This window comes from Salarias fasciatus, chromosome 13, assembly GCF_902148845.1.
Source record: "Salarias fasciatus chromosome 13, fSalaFa1.1, whole genome shotgun sequence".
Classification (NCBI taxonomy): Eukaryota; Metazoa; Chordata; class Actinopteri; order Blenniiformes; family Blenniidae; genus Salarias; species Salarias fasciatus.
In genome coordinates this window covers 28,313,394-28,329,671 of record NC_043757.1, presented here as the reverse complement: position 1 = coordinate 28,329,671, position 16,278 = coordinate 28,313,394, and the positions used below count along the sequence as shown (strand labels likewise).

The following is a 16,278-nucleotide window of genomic DNA, read 5'->3' as shown; positions in this document are numbered from 1 at the left end:
CATGTTGTTGTTACTGAAAAAAGTAAAAGTGCAAAAACATTTCTTTAGGGTTAGGCTTTGTTGTGGTGTGGGTTAGGGTTAGGGTAAGGGTCAGGGTTAGGGGCTAGACATGAATGGGAGTCAATGGACGGTCCCCACAAGGATAGAAATACAAGACTGTGTGTGTGTGTGTGTGTGTGTGTGTGTGTGCTGCCGCCAGGCCTCCTCCACTGACGACACTCTGACTCCTCCAGTGAGGCGTGAGCCGCACCGCCAGAGGAGCCTGTGTTTGATTCCCAGGAGTGTCTGAGCTGACGGAGTGTTTCAGAGCTGATTCACCTGCTCAAACCTCCAGTGGTGGAAATGAAGCCAAGGCTGTGATTCCAGGGACGGTCCAGCAGGGGGCGGTGATGTTGGCTTCTCATTAGAACTCATTCAAACATGCTGAATTTCAGAGTGGACATGGCCATATCCAGCGTTGGGGTAATGTATTACAAAAGTAACACTATTACAGTAATATATTACTATCTGCACAGTAATATAATGCCTTACTAATCAATTTAATAGCATTTCATCCATTAGAATCTAAGTGACACACACTACCATGCATTTTGCCCTGAGTAGGTGTCGTTGTTTAAAACTAGTTTTAGAAAACACAGGGAGACGGTGTGGCGGGGGAAAAACATCATGAATAAGAGTTTTCTCCTGGAGCCGACTGGTGAAGATAAATACAGACGAAGAGTCTACCTTGCGAGATGGACATCGCCAGTACCTACAGTACAGTAACTAACAAAGGTTTGCTGCACAGCCCAAAGCAGCAGTTGATGTTCCCATGTCTGTGGAAGTGGAGGTCATGTCTTGTCTCAGTTCTGCCCACGTGATGGAACGCCAGCCTCTACTGTTTTTCATCATCTCTATCATAACCTACCAGACTGATCCTCTGTCTGCTTTTGTGGTTCTGACATCCATTCTTGCTGATTCCATTGCACCGTGTGACATTGCATTGCTCTGTGGCCATTATATTAAGTTGTTAGTGGTTTCAGGGTTCTACATAATGCTGCACTACATTTCAGCAAATTACAACGCCCAAGTAATATTTCTGCAGTCATTTTGGTGGAAGTAACTCAAAAGTAATACAAAAGTAATACAAAAGTAGTGTAATATATAACAACTCAGAGGCAGTGATATTGTAATGTAACTGTAATGTAATTACTTTCAGACCACAGTAACAAATAATGTGAAATATTTTACATTTTGCCCAACCCTGCCCACGTTACGTCCTGGTTCCAGAACAGGTTCTGGTCTGTGTCTCTAGTTTCTTCCTGACCAGAGTCCCAGTTTCATGTCAGTCTGTTGATTTTAGGGGTTAAAGTTCAGCATCAATCAGCCAATCACAGCTCCTCCTCTGTCCACATGATGAGGTCATGTGACAGGCTGGACCAATCACATTACATCTGGTTTACAGAGTTCAGTCTGGAGACGACCTGCAGGAAGCTTCAGAATGCTGTGGGGGACGCTGCATTAGCCCCGCCCACCTTTATATACAGCCAATCATCTGGCCACTCGCCCTCCCACTGAAACCATGCATGTATTTGTTGTATTCAGTCTTATATGAGCCAGTCTCACTGTTACGGCCCGACAGGCGGTTTTACAGACGTGTTCCACTGCTGAACAGTGACGTTCTGGAATCATCTGATCGGATCCTTTCCAGAATAAAAGGGGAGAAAAACAATCCATCCATTTCCTGTATGACTGAAACACATCCTGGTAATCCCGGCGGCTGCACTCTGCTGAAATGTCTTCAGCAGTGAGTGAAGCCACACAGGAAGAGGTCCTGACGGAGGAGGCTCCACCTCACTGATCCACGGCGTCCGGTCCGAACGCTGGACTCAGCCGGACACCCACTGCTCCAACCCGCTGCCCGGGGGGAGATTCCTCACCGGGGGGGGGGGGGAATTCCCCGCTGGGGGAGGGGGCAGCTAGCTGCAGGCCTGGTCGCCCCGTGAGGAGCTCCAGCGCACTGCGCCCCCTCGGCGGTCCAGAGCAGAGACGCCGTTATGGATGAATGCTGTTATTTTCTGTGATTGCAGAGTAAAGCCAGCCTCAGCCGTTCACTGGGAGTGTCTGCCTCCTGCCCCCCTGCAGAGCCCCGAGCTGGCAGGAACCCCGGACGGCCCGGTGTCCCTGACGCTCGGCATCGCTGCTTCAGCGGAGATGTCCTGAGGGAAAGGTACTTTCAGCCTGTCGTGTTTGAGCTCCTTCTTTCTGTTCTCTCCAGAGACAGACTCCTCTTTGTGACGCAGTGGTGTAGTGGTGAGCATGGCGGCCTTCCAGGCAGCTGCTCTGGGTACGATTCCCGGCTGTAGTGCTCTGTGTCTCGTGTTGCTGTTCAGGCTGGCTGCAGGTGGACTGTGAGAGGTGATCCAGCTGAGGAAACAGTACTGCGTGGGTTCAGTAGATTTCCATGACACAGTCTCATGACTGGCGTCATTTTCAGGCCGCTTTGAGTCTGATCTGAACTTCAGATGCTGTAGAATCTCGTTCCGGCAGTGTTTTCCTGGACTCAGCTGTTGAAGAACGACAGAGAAGTTGAACAAACGCCTCTAACGGTGGTTGGGAATCCCACCGAGCTTCACATCAGGGAAAACAGCAACAACTTTAATGAAAAGGAAACTCAGAGCACTGCGATGGCCGGGAATCGAACCCGGGTCAACTGCTTGGAAGGCAGCTATGCTCACCACTATACCACCATCGCTGAGTACAGCTGTGGTGAGCTGCCAGCTCAGCAGATCAGGAGGAGGAGAGGAGGAGGAGGGGAGGAGGAGGAGGAGCCCAGCTGCTCTGGTTCTCTGCCTGATCAGGCATCAGTCCGCTCAGAGGCAGCTCTGCTCTGCTCCAGGGCTCAGGAGGCTGCTGGTCCGATTCCTCACACCGAACGCTTCGGTTTTATTATTGTGCTGTCTGAGACAGGAACAGGGTCATTTCAGGACACTCTCCAGGGCCACCGGGTTCTCCACCCACAACTGATCCCGGGACTCCTGAGAGAGAGAGAGAGAGAAAAGAGAGAGAGAGAGAGAGAGAGAGAGAGAGAGAGAGAGAGAGAGAGAGAGAGAGAGAGAGAGAGAGAGAGAGAGAGAGAGAGAGAGAGAGAGAGAGACTTTTGACTTTTCAACAATCCTTTATTTTAACAAGGCTGGGTTGTATCAAGTCAACGCTAACATATACAAAACACCAAATCGAAAGAGATTAAATAAATACAAGGAATAAATAAATAAATAAAGGGTCAACCATTCTCTGCCACAAACTACAGCAAAACATCCGCAAAAGTTATTTTTGAATCTCTAACAGAGAACAAGGCACCATCATGATCCCAGGTATTTTTAAAAGTCTCCAAGTCCTCCATTTTGAAGTAGTACCTGTGCTGAAACTGTACGTGAGCTCTCACAAGCTTCTTGAACAGCAGTAGAGCATCACATCTCCCTTCTCCCTTGATCTTCTCCTTCCTGCTTAGGTAAATTGACATTTTTGCCTGTCCAAAAATGAAATTCAACAATCTCCCCTGCCTCTTCTTCTTCTTCCCATAAGAGAAACCAAAAATGAACATTAACTCAGTGAAGTGCTCTTTGAACCGGCTCACTAAAGTGCTTAGTGCTCTGAACAGTGGAGTTAATCTGGAACACTGGGCAAAACAGTGAAAAACAGTTTCTCTCATAGAACAGAAAGGACAACCATCTGGAACCGAAGGATTGATCACTGACACAAAGGCATTGACTGCTAAAATCCCCTGTAAAACACGCCAGTGCAAATCTCCAACATTTTTTGTCAATGGTGGTTTATAGAAAACATTCCAAGCTGGTTTAAACTCTGGTTTCACTTTCAGAAAAGCTCTCCATGGTGTGTCTGCCCTTCCTTTGAGTTTTTCTCTGTTTAAGGCCTTTACACACCCCTGGTAAAGACCTTTCCCATTAGCAGAGTCCAGAGGCATCCAAACACAGCCACTGAGCAGAGGGTCAGTCATGCCACAGTCCGGAAGATTTGCTTTGATCGCCATCCTAGGAAAAGGATCAGAAGCATTAGGTGTTACTTGGCCATTAGACCACTGTTGCAGGAGTGCCTTGTCCTCTTTGGAAAACGCCCTCCTGAACTTCTCCAGGATGGCACCAACAGTCCGGACAGACCGGACCTCCAGCCTCACCGCCAGGGCCTCAGCGTTATCCAAGTTTTCTCCAGCCAGCTGCAGCAGATGTTGAACCGTTGTTATTCGTTTCTGGAAGAAAACTGCAGACATTAGCGGGGCGTCTTTCCACGGTGCTCCCAGACGTGCCCCTTGGAGTATGGGTTCCTTAAGCAGCCAGTGCAGGGAAACAGTAGGATCCAGTCTGCTCACCTCCATCAGCCTCCACACTCTGACCACGCTGGCATAGAAAGGTGGCAAACAGTTTACACTTAAGTTGGCCCAATCAAAACAAAACAGTGTCTTATCAAAACCCAAATTCCCAACCTGACCAAAAATAAAATCTGCAACTGGCCTCCATGGTAAAATCTCAGAACCATAGAGGTAACTTTGCAGAAACTGTAACCTAAAGGCAGCCTTCCTGCTTAGCAGATGAACCAGCCCCTGTCCTCCTCCTTCTTTTGGCAAAAACAAAACACTTTGAGGGACCCAGTGAAGATTGTCCCAGAAGAAGTCAACGATGGAACTCTGAACACTCCGTAACAAATCCTGCGGAGGTTCGAGAACAGCCAACCGATGCCAAAGTGTGGAGGCCACCAAGTTGTTAATGATGAGTGTGCGCCCCCTATAGGACATCCGGGGTAATAGCCAGTGCCATTTTTTTATTCTGCCTTCCATTTTTTCTGCAACTCCTTCCCAGTTTTTCATAACCTCACTTTGGCTACCGAGATGCACTCCAAGGTATTTAATCCCATTTCTCTTCCAACAAACTCCACCAGGTAAACTTGGCTCAAGTCCGCCCCATTCTCCAACTAGCAGAGCTGCGCTCTTGTCCCAGTTTACCTTGGAGGAGGAAATTTTTCCAAAAGAAGTAGTGATGTTCAGCAGCCTCTGAATGTCCTCATTGCCAGTGATGGCCACCATGATGTCATCTGCATAAGCCGAAAGGTGCAGTGGCGACGCATCCTGCCTGAGTCTGACCCCCCTCAAATCATTCCTAATCTTAATCAGCATGGGTTCAATGGAAAAAGAATATAGCATTCCGGACATCGCACAGCCCTGTCTAATGCCCCTCCCAACAGAGAAAGGAGCACATAAACCACCATTGACTTTCAATATACTTTCAATGTCAGAGTAGAGAGTCTTAATCATGGCTACAAAGCTGGGGGAGAGACCAAATGCCTGGAGAGTATCCCAAAGGTACTGGTGCTCCACCCTGTCAAAAGCCTTTTCTTGATCTATTGAAATCAGACCAAATTTCAAACCCAATGAACTAGAGACTTCCAAATAATCTCGAATTAGGGATATATTATCCCTTATTGATCTGCCGGGGATACAATATGACTGGTCGATATGAATGACATGCTCCACCACCTTTCTCAGCCGGTTGGACAGCACCTTGGACAGGATCTTGTAGTCAGCACACAACAGACTCACAGGCCTCCAGTTCTTGATCTCGGAAAGGTCACCTTTCTTCGGTAGGAGGGTGAGGACCGCTCTCCGACAGCTGAGGGGTAACTTCCCACCAGCCAAACTGTCTCTGATAACATCCAGCAGATCCTCCCCAATTGTGGACCAGAATGCTTTGTAGAAGTCCACAGGTAGACCATCCAGGCCTGGAGATTTGCCGTTCTCCATCCCACTGAGCGCCATTTGTAGCTCTTGTAGTGTCAGTGGCCGCTCTAGGTCTGCATTGTCCTGTGCTGACACCTGTGGCAGGTTTTCAAGGAAGGAGCTGGACATCAGCTGATCCTCCCTGTGTTCACTGATGTACAGTGCTGAGAAGAAGTCCACAGCTCTCCTCCTGATCTTCTCTGGCTCTGTCAGATCCCTCCCATCAGCTGATCTCAGGCAGTGAATCAGTCGCTTCTGACCATTCTTCTTCTCGAGGGAAAAGAAGAACTTCGACGGAGCATCCATGTCAGCCATATTTCGGAAGCGTGATCGGACTAGCGCCCCCTGTGCTCTAAGTCCCAGCAGATCTGCTAAAGCTGTCTTTTTTGCTTTGTAGGCCTGAAAATGGCCTGAATCTCCTGTGGAACCACATAATTCTTCAAGCTCCACGATCTCCATCTCTAGATCTTTGACTGATTTTATGATCTCTCGAGTGACATTGAAATTATATTGATTACAAAACTGTTGGATTTGTATTTTTCCAATATCCCACCATTGCTGCAAGGAGGAAAACTGAGGCTTTCTGGACCTCCATTGCTTCCAGAAAAAATCAAAACACTTTTTAAAATGGCCGTCATTGATTAAAACAGTATTAAAATGCCAATAAGCACTCTTGGGTTTTGCCCCCGTAATAAAAATATTTCCCATTAGCAAACAGTGATCCGAGAACCCCACTGGGCTTAAAGTGCAGGATTTAAAAATCTGGGCATGATGTTTAAAACAATAGAGTCTGTCCAACCTGGCCAGAGAGACCTGATTATCCTTCATATGTGCCCAGGAGTACTGCCTACTGTCGCCATGCTTAGAGCGCCACACATCAGTCAGCTCATACGTCTCAATGATCCGTTTCAGCTTCCTCCTTGACTGCACATTCGGTTCCAGATGGTTTCTGTCCAAATCAGTGACAGTGCAATTAAAGTCACCCGCACAGATCAAAAAATCCGTTAAAACACAGGTTGAAAGGACATTGGATAGATCCTCTAAAAAAGCACACCGCTCACCAGGGTTAACTGGTGCATACACATTTAAAAGAGTCAGGGTACATTCCTCATATTTTGCTGTGACTTTCAATAATCTTCCCTCTACAATTTCCTCAACCTCATAGGACAATGGCAGAAAAGACTCTGAAAAAAGAACTGCAACTCCTGCACTGACTGTGGACTTGTGACTGAAAATTATGTCCCCACCCCACTCCCTCTTCCAGTCAACAACGTTATCAGCATTACTATGGGTTTCCTGCGCAAAGGCAACGTCAATATTCTTAGTTTTTATGAGCTCAAAGAAGACTGCTCTCTTTCTAACATCCCTGGCCCCATTTAGATTTAAAGATGCAAACCTAAAACTGCTCATGGTCAGAAGAAGTGCAAGGAACCAGAAAAAATGTGTGAAACACATTTTTATCTGTTTTGATTTACTTTTAACCATCATTAAGTTGTAGTTTCACCTTTTGAACTAGTTTCTGAAGACGGTAAACCTCTGGTCTCTCCAGTCCCTCAGGACCTCTGTTTCTCATCAGCCACCTGGCTGATGCAACAAACAACAAACGGTTTGGAAAGAAATCTTCCACTTTTACTTCCCGTTTCCCTTTAGTTGCCTGTAAGAATCGTCGTATCTGCTCAAGACTGTAGCCATTCTCCTTCTGACCATCAGGGAGGGTTGAATCTGAAGACTCCCGCTCACTGTCCGATGTAGATAATTCATCTGAATCTTTACCTTTATTCACATCTGCTTTTTCCAGTGCTGCCATTTTCTTTGGTCTTGTCCCTGTTCCTTCTCTGTTGGTTTTCCGTTTAGCTTTTGGTACTTTAAAAACAGATTCGTCATCCATTACTTTTTGTTCGCCTTCAGAAAGAACATCCACATCTATCTCCTGTTCTCTATCACCATCTTCAGTGAACTGACTGACTGTACTGGTCTGACTGGGTTCTGTGGAAGCCTCAGCAGAGGTTGAGGGGGGCTCGCTACCCGGGTCCCGGGTGACTGGCCCCTCCGGGTCCTGGGTGTCTGGACCCTCCGGGTCCTGGGTGTCTGGCCCCTCCGGGTCCTGGGCCCCCGGCCCTTCCTGCTCCTGCTCAGCCTCTGCATGATCTTCACTGTTTCCCTCTCCTTCAGCCTGAACAGTCTCTTCTGCTGGTTTGTTAGCATTAGCAGGGCAGCTGCGCACCAGGTGACCTTCTTCCCCACAACCAAAACATTTCATAACATCTGAAGTAGCAAACACAGTGTAGTAGAAACCTTCAATATTAAACTTCAACACGATGTTAAGTTTCTCATCCCCATCTCTCAGGATCATATAAACTTGTCTCCTGAATGACACCACATGCTTCAGTTGGGGGGATTTACATCCTGAAGAGATCCTCTTCATAACAGACACAGTCTGACCATACCGTGACAGCTCCCTCAGCAGAGCCTCGTTACTGATAAACGGCGGTACGTTGGAAACAATAACCTTTTGCGCAGGATTCATTAAAGGAAAAACTCGGACATGAGCGCCCCGCAGCACCACGCCTCGCTCCACCACGCTGTTCACTTTATCAATAGATTCCAGGAACAACACCACCGCGCTGTTCATGCGCGACGCTGCTCTCACCGCCTCACAACCAACCACCTCTCCTACCGCCAGAGCGCACTCCTCCACGGAGAAGTCCGCTCCGACCGGGACTTTCACTCCATGCCTCCGGGAGAGACGCTCAAACCCGCCAGCCCCACCATCGCTGGCCATGGCACCCAGCCAAACACCGGCTGCTGCCGCACCCGCTCACACCGTGACCCCCCTCCACCCCCCCTGTGAAACCCCCAGTGCTTTACAACAGTTGTGACAAGTGAAACAAAGAAAAAGAAAAACCATCCGCGAGAAAAAAGAGGTCGAAAACCAAAGTTTTCAGAGGAAACGCTCATACACTCACCAACACACTCCACTCACCAAACGCTCACGCTCACGCATGCGCACGAGAGAGAGAGAGAGAGAGAGAGTCTGAACCAGGAGAGAGTTTGACTTTTAAAACACACTTTATTCACATTTCAATATTCTTTTACATTTCCAAAACCATTCTCACATTCACAGGTTCTTAAAGGGATAGTTCAGGATTGTTGACATGAATGTGTATGGCATCCCCGTCAGCAGTGTTGTCCATTCATACAGACTGACCCCTGACCCCTGCCCCCTGACAGAGTCCAGTGAGCGGAGATCCTGTTCGGTTTAGGTCCAGACAAAAGCAGTCCGGCAAGTTTGCTGGGGCCCCAAAAATAAAGCGTTTTTCCTCTCAAACCAATATGTGTTCGAAAGAGTGATATATTTGCATCACAAAACCGTTTTTCACGAAAAAGTCAGACCTCGTAAATGCTTGGCACTATTTTCTCTCCCTTCATATCACTCCGCGCTGCCTCCAGCAGGAGCTAACTTAATGAGCAGTAAACAAAGTGAAACCAGCGCGGCTGCCAGCTGGAGGCGGCGCGGAGTGATATGAAGCAGTTATGAGCAGTGTTCACATCTCCCAGTAGAGATTCTGATGGTACTTTATCATTACTTAGCCTCGGCAAGCAGGAAGTTGTTGCGTTCCCCCAGGACGTCACGATCTTCTCTCTCAGCTAAGCTCTGTTATTGGGGCTTGGTACCTAATCTTGTTATTTGACACTTGACCTGTCGTCCTGGCTCCCCCTCACCGTAGCATCTTGTACCGTAGATGAGGTGCTGGGTCTTGGTACCCATTCTTGTTGAGTCTCATCAATCTCCAACTGTGACAGTAAGTTCCTCTTGCGGATATTCGAGCACTGACTTAGTAGCTGTTTCTTAGTCAGCTTGGACGTTGGGATTCGAAGTAACCTCATGCCTTGTCCCAGTGCCCAAGGTGGCAAGGCCTGCAGGGATGAAGGACTACAGACCAATGGCCCTAACATCTGTGGTGATGAAGACTTTTGAGAGGCTGCTGCTCCGGCTGCTCAAACCTCAAGTGGAGGGGGGGCTGGACCCCCTTCAGTCCGCCTATCAGGACGGCATGGGAGTGGACGATGCGGTCTTGTTTATGGTCCATCGGGCGCTCTCCTCTCTGGAGGGAGCTGGAGGCTGTGAGGTTGATGTTTTTCGACTTTACAAGCGCCTTTGAAACCATCCAGCCTCAGCTACTGAAGGGGAAGCTTGAGAGGATGGGAGTGGATCCTCTCTTTGTTCGCTGGATCCACAACTACCTGACTCTGAGGCCACAATACGTCCGGGTCGGGGGGTGTGTATCTGGGACCCTGATGAGCAGCACCGGTGCACTGCAGGGGACTGTACTATCTCCCTTTCTCTTCACACTGTACACTGCTGACTTTGCTCACAGATCTGCTGCGTGTCATGTGCAGAAGTATTCAGATGACACTGCAATTGTGGCATGTGTGAAGGGTAGGGATGAAAAGGAGTACAGGGAGCTCATCGCGGGATTCACCACCTGGAGCAGGGACAATGGTCTCATTCTAAACACCACTAAGACGAAGGAGATGATCATTGACTTTGGCAGGAAGTCTCTCATCAACCTGTCATCATCGACGGAGAGAGTATTGAGGTTGTTCACACCTATAAATACTTTGGTGTGCACCTTGACCACAAACTGGACTGGTCGGAGCAGCTCGGGCCCTGTATAAGAAAGGACAGAGCAGGCTGTTTTTCCTGAGGAGACTTAAATCCTTTGATGTGTGTGGTGACATGCTGTACATTTTCTACCAGTCTGTTGTTGCAAGTGCTGTTTTCTTTGGGGTTGTCTGTTGGGGCGGCAGTATGACAAAAAGAGACAGCAGTCGGCTGGACAGACTGATCAGGAGGTGTGTGTCTGTGATGGGGAGGAAGGTGGACTCTGTTGGAGCAGTCTTGGAGAGGAGGATGGGGGCTCTAATGCAGAGTATCTTGAGGAACTCCAAACATCCACTGCACGACACAGACGCAGCTCAAAAAAGTGAGCGGAGTAACAGGCTGCTGTCACTGCGCTGCAGAACTGAGCGCTTCAAGAGGTCGTTCATCCCCTCAGCAATCAGGCTGTATAACAGATGTGCCTGAGCCTAACTAAGTACACTATGAGCACTTTTATTTATTGTACTGTTGTTATTTATTATTTGCATGTGAATGATTTGTGTGCTGCTGGACACCGGAATTTCTCCCTTGGGAGATTAATAAAGTTTTATCTATCTATCTATCTATCTATCTAACCATTGTTCCCACATTCTCTGCATATACTGTATCTCCTTTCGCTGGGATTACTGCTGTAGTAGCATTCCATTAATGCTCTGTTCTCCGACCTGCTCCACGAGTGTCTTGTTCCAGTAGCCAGTTTGTCATCAGTATGCCCTGGTTCCACAACAACTGACGCAGACCTTGTTGACCCGGGTGACATCCGAGCCGGTATGACTCTTCCATTTATGGTTTTGCTCATTCTGAGGTGTGGACATGTATGTGTTAAGGGCCTCCAAGGGCCCAACTGGATATACGTACATATACATATATATATATATATATATATATATATATATATATATATATATATATATATATATATATATATATATATATATATATTAGGGCTGTCGCGGTAAACCGGTATTGACGATAATCGTGGTATTAAAAAAATGAAATTTCAATATCGTGTTCAAAATGCGCAAATGATAATATCGTAAAGAGGATCTAGAGCCACTTGAAACGTGTTGAAGTGTATTTTCAAAATCCGCTCCTGTTCTTCCGCCCTGCTTCGTCTCCCTCCTGCACGCACCCCCCCCCCCCCCCCCCCCCACATATAAACACAGCAGCAGCGGTAGCGGCACGGCTCCTAGCTAGCTAGCTCCCAGTTAGCGAGCGTCACGAGTGAACTAAACATGTCGGCGGTGGCCGACAGCAACAGCGAGACGCTCTATCCTAACCCGAAGAAAGTGTGTTTAGCAACACTGACTGCACGTTGATGCTAGCTGGGTAGCAGTGGGGCCCCATTAGGTAGGTTCCAGACGTGTCATTGTAATGTGTCCGGGGGATTTCAAGTTGTGTCGCTGATATCCGCCGTCTTCTCCGCCGGCCCCCTTCTAGCAACTAACCGGTGAGTACTCGGAAAAGGGCCCCATGCGGGGGATTTTCGACACGTTGTCGTTGCAGCGTCTAGTGTAGCGCCTTAAATTTGTCATTGAAATTGACTGATGTCAGCCGTCCCTCGGGGCCCCCTTCAGCTCGGGGCCCTAGCCAGTAGCGGCGCCTCTGGCTGGAGAGAAGCAGCTGCTGCTCATTCCGCCTCGGATTGAAACAAACAAACAAAAATCCTCGGCAGTGTGGTGGTGGGACAGGATTTCACCCCAACAGGTCCGAGGGTTTTCATAACCCACAAACCCTGCGTAAGGGCCCTGTCACACCGCCCGAACTTTGCTGGAGCGTTCCTGGAGCGGTGAAAAAAATTCATCACCGCTCGTAACCGTTCACCACCGTTTAACAGAAGTTGGCCTCCGTTAAAGCAACGCCGTGTACGCTCGGCCACCGCTGATGTTACCGGAGGGGCCCTCCCACCGCTCCGAAAGTTTTGAGCTGCACAAAATATTCCGAACGGTGAGGAGCGTTGAATTTTGCGGCCCGGCAACGTTCATCCCCGCTCCACCAACGCCCAGTCCAAGTTTGGCACCGCTAGACGCAGGTTCGTGGACGCTCGGGTCCGCCAGGCCAACGCAATCTTGAACGCTGGACCACCGCTGCTTCGCTGCGCTGCCCGGGCGGCGATTAAACGTTGCACAAACGTCGGTGGAGCGCTGGGAAGCGTTCTACGAGCAGACACGGGGTTGGTGGAATAGTGGAATGGAATAATAAATGAAAAAGGTTGAAGTAATATATATAAAACAGTATTTTTTTCACAGCTGTTAACACCAGAAGAGCCAAGACGTTCTGACAGACCGGTTGGGTTTTTATAATTGAAATAAATCTGTTAAAATAATTCCCCTGTCCTCTAATTCTTTGACTTTTCCTAAATGTGTGTCTTGTATGTTTTTCTGAAGCAAATAAGGTTTCTGAAGCAAATAAGGTCCTAACAATGACACACATAATATTACAAAGCATTTATATCTCCAAAAGATAAAGAAGAAGCACTTCGCGTTGCTTTTTTTCTGCAATTGATTTGTTTTGGTTCATATGCCGCATCTGAACAGGGAGCTCGCTCTGACAGCAGACAATCGGCCAAAAATATCAACCAAATCCCCCCCCCCCAAAAAAAAAATAAAAAATAAAAAAAGACAATAAAAACAGGCATAACAGAAGCTTCAGCAATGATACAGGAGGTCAGTGAGGGGGAGTCGGATGGCGGAGACGTGTCGGACAGTCCAGCAGAACCTGCAGCGGCGCATGAAGCGCTCACGCGTCACCTCCAGGTATAGAGAATTACTGCAGGCTGCTGTCAGTTTACAACTAGATAATAATAACATAAAATGGTGTGAAAAAAATAAACAAACTAATGTAATAAATCTCTACACAACAGTGAACACAATACACAATAGTTGGAGCCCTGCAGCGTCTCCAGAGGGGCCAGTTACAGATTCGGGTAAAATATTATATCCTCCATCAAAGTACAGCAAAGTACAGCAAACCAAGTGTTTTTCGTTTCCAAAAATTAATTATAGAACGAACATATTTTCTGAATAAATACCTTTGTCCTGTGGAGCCTGCAGTCCCAGAATCAAATGAACAGGGTGAGACAGACCGTGTGGGGGGGTGTCCGCAGGGCCGGCTCTAGGCATAGGCGAACTAGGCGGCCGCCTAGGGCGCCACGTCCCAAGGGGGGCGCCGCGGTCGTACAAGGGGCGCCACGACGCTCTGTGTTCCGTGTGCCCCGCTGTGCAGCGGTCCGACGCACTGCGCTCCTCGTCCTCGGCGCTGCCCGGCACTGATCGGTATTGTTCGGCATCGCTCCTCAGCGCGCACCCCCCCCCCAACAAATGTCGGGACCGCTCGAAAAACACGCTCCCAAGGGGCGCTCGTCTCGGGCTCGCCTAGGGCGCCTCTGAAGCCCGGGCCGGCCCTGGGTGTCCGTCCTGGTGCGCAGCCGGGGAGACTTATTTTACAAATTTTAATATCTTCTTGATTATTATTGATGGTTAATAACACAACTGTTTTGTGTGTGTTGTTGTGTGTGTGCGTGTTTATCAAGGACACGAGTGTGCGGAGTGTGAGAGGTGACGATGCGCAAATGCGCACTGTAAAAACTCAAATAAATTTTAAAACCTCATTTGAGGCATTAATACAGCAGACATGAGGCATTAAAAGGTTTGCTGATCCTCTTGACTTAATATTTTGTTCATTTATGTTAATTTCTAATACATTAGATTACAGAAAAACAACCTGCTGCTGTGCTCCTGCGCAAAAACACTACAAAATGTATGATGGTCTGGCTGATCGTTGCAGCCTTTGGAGGGGGTGTAACATCAGCAGTGGCCGAGCGTTTACGGCGTTGCTTTAACGGAGGCCAACTTCTGTTAAACGGTGGTGAGCAGTGGTGAACGGTGGTGAACGGTGGTGAGCGGTGGTGAACGGTTACAAGCGGTGATGGATTTTTTTCACCGTTCCAGGGACGCTCCAGCAAAGTTCGGGCGGTGTGACCGGGGCTTAAATTACGCCTCTGCTGTGGATCCTCTGTTAATCAGTTCATCAGATTTTAATTAGTTGAGTGTAACTCCACTTTTGGTATGCAGCTGTACAGTCACTGTTCTCATATTGTTTCAACACCTCATTTGACAGGTATTCTGAATGTAATTCATCTGGGAAAAGAGAGAAAACAAAAATAAAATTAAAGATGAATCTGAATGTTTGTACCATTATTAGTTAAATTTTTGCTGATATCGTGATAATATCGTTATCGTGATATTTTTTGCCCATGATAATTGTGAAGAGAAAATTTGATATCGTGACAGCCCTATATACAGTATATATATATATATATATATATATATATATATATATATATATATATATATATATATATATATGTATATAACAAAAAACAAAACTGTGTTCTCGCCACCCCAGCGGTATTGTGTCTGTCTCCTTCCAGCTCGGGTCCTCTACCAGAGGTCTGGGAGTTGGAGGGTTCTGCAGGATTTTAGTTGTTCCTAGGATTGCTCTTCTGAACAGAGCTCTCAGATGTTGTTCCTGGTCTCTGCTGGAGCCATCCTCCCAGCTTGGGGGTTCCTGCTCCCAGTGTCCCGATCACTACTGGTATCACTGTTGTCTTCACGCCCCACACTCTCTCCATCTCTTCCCTCAGCCCTTGGTACTTCTCCAGCTTCTCTGCTCCTTTTTCCTGATGTTCCATCACTTGGGATTGCTACATCTATCACCACAGCTGTCTTCTGCTGTTTATCCTCCACCACTATGTCAGGTTGATTGGCCATCACCTGCTGGTCAGTCTGGATCTGGAAGTCCCTCAGGATCTTGGCTCGATTGTTCTCGACCACCTTTGGAGATGTCTCCCATCTGGACCATTACACCACCTCCAAAATTGAGCGACAGACATCCCTATACAGCTAGCAGACGGAGCATGGGTAACGCCGCTCCTAAAATGGCTTTAATCATCAAAAAAAAAACTCATTAGTTTCACCAATATTTCATCATGGTCTGCTCAGCCACTCCTCCACGACAGATATTCATCCACTTTGCACTAAACTGGAAGAAGAAAGTTGTTGTGTAGCCTCCGATTGCCCCTGAAACAATGAGCCGAACTACGCATGCGCATGGCAGCCGCAAACAAAGCTCAGGGCAAAGTTCAGGGCTCAACAAAACCACAACAACATGTATCTTGTAATATGTTCGAATGAAGTCCAGAGGCGTTTGGCAGCGTGAGGATGTTTATTCCCGAGAGCAGGTATCAGACACATGCGTTAGGATCGGCAGTCAAACACACACAACAGCAGCTCCGGCTTACCTAGACATAGATATCTAGACATAGATCTCTAGACACGCTGCACTTCTTACTGAACATATATCTGCATATGTGACATATCTGGCGACAGCGGGCTGTGGTGGAGGAGTGGCTGAGTGGACCATGATGAAATATTGGTGAAACTAATGAGTTTTTTTTGGACGATTAAAGCCGTTTTAGGAGCGGCGTTACCCATGCCCCGTCTGCTAGACGCTCGATTTTGGATCTAAATTTCTCCCGAAGCACTGTTCAGATCAGAAAAGCATTCGAGGTGAGGATATTGTTCTACTTCATTCCAAAAACAATGTGAAAGCTGTTTAAACCATACTTATCCTTTAACTGTCAAACTTTGATGGTGTAGGAGTGTTTGACTTACGCTTCACAGGAGATGGGACACCAGGAATCATTTAGCTATTTATAGCTTGCTGATGCACACACCTAAGTCCATTTTGCTTTCAATGAACTTGTATTAGGGGTTCCTCTTCAACCTGTTCAAGAACGGAGCTCCCAAGCGCTTGGTTCAGTGGATGAGAAATGATAAAAATCTCA

General features: G+C 47.7%; 1 non-coding gene across 1 annotated transcript; it reads right to left on the bottom strand.

Moving 5' to 3' along the window:
• Nucleotides 1–2,662: 2,662 nt before the first annotated feature.
• trnag-ucc (transfer RNA glycine (anticodon UCC)) lies at nucleotides 2,663–2,734 on the bottom strand. Its single transcript has one exon. It is a non-coding gene; the product is annotated as a tRNA-Gly (tRNA).
• Nucleotides 2,735–16,278: the final 13,544 nt, after the last annotated feature.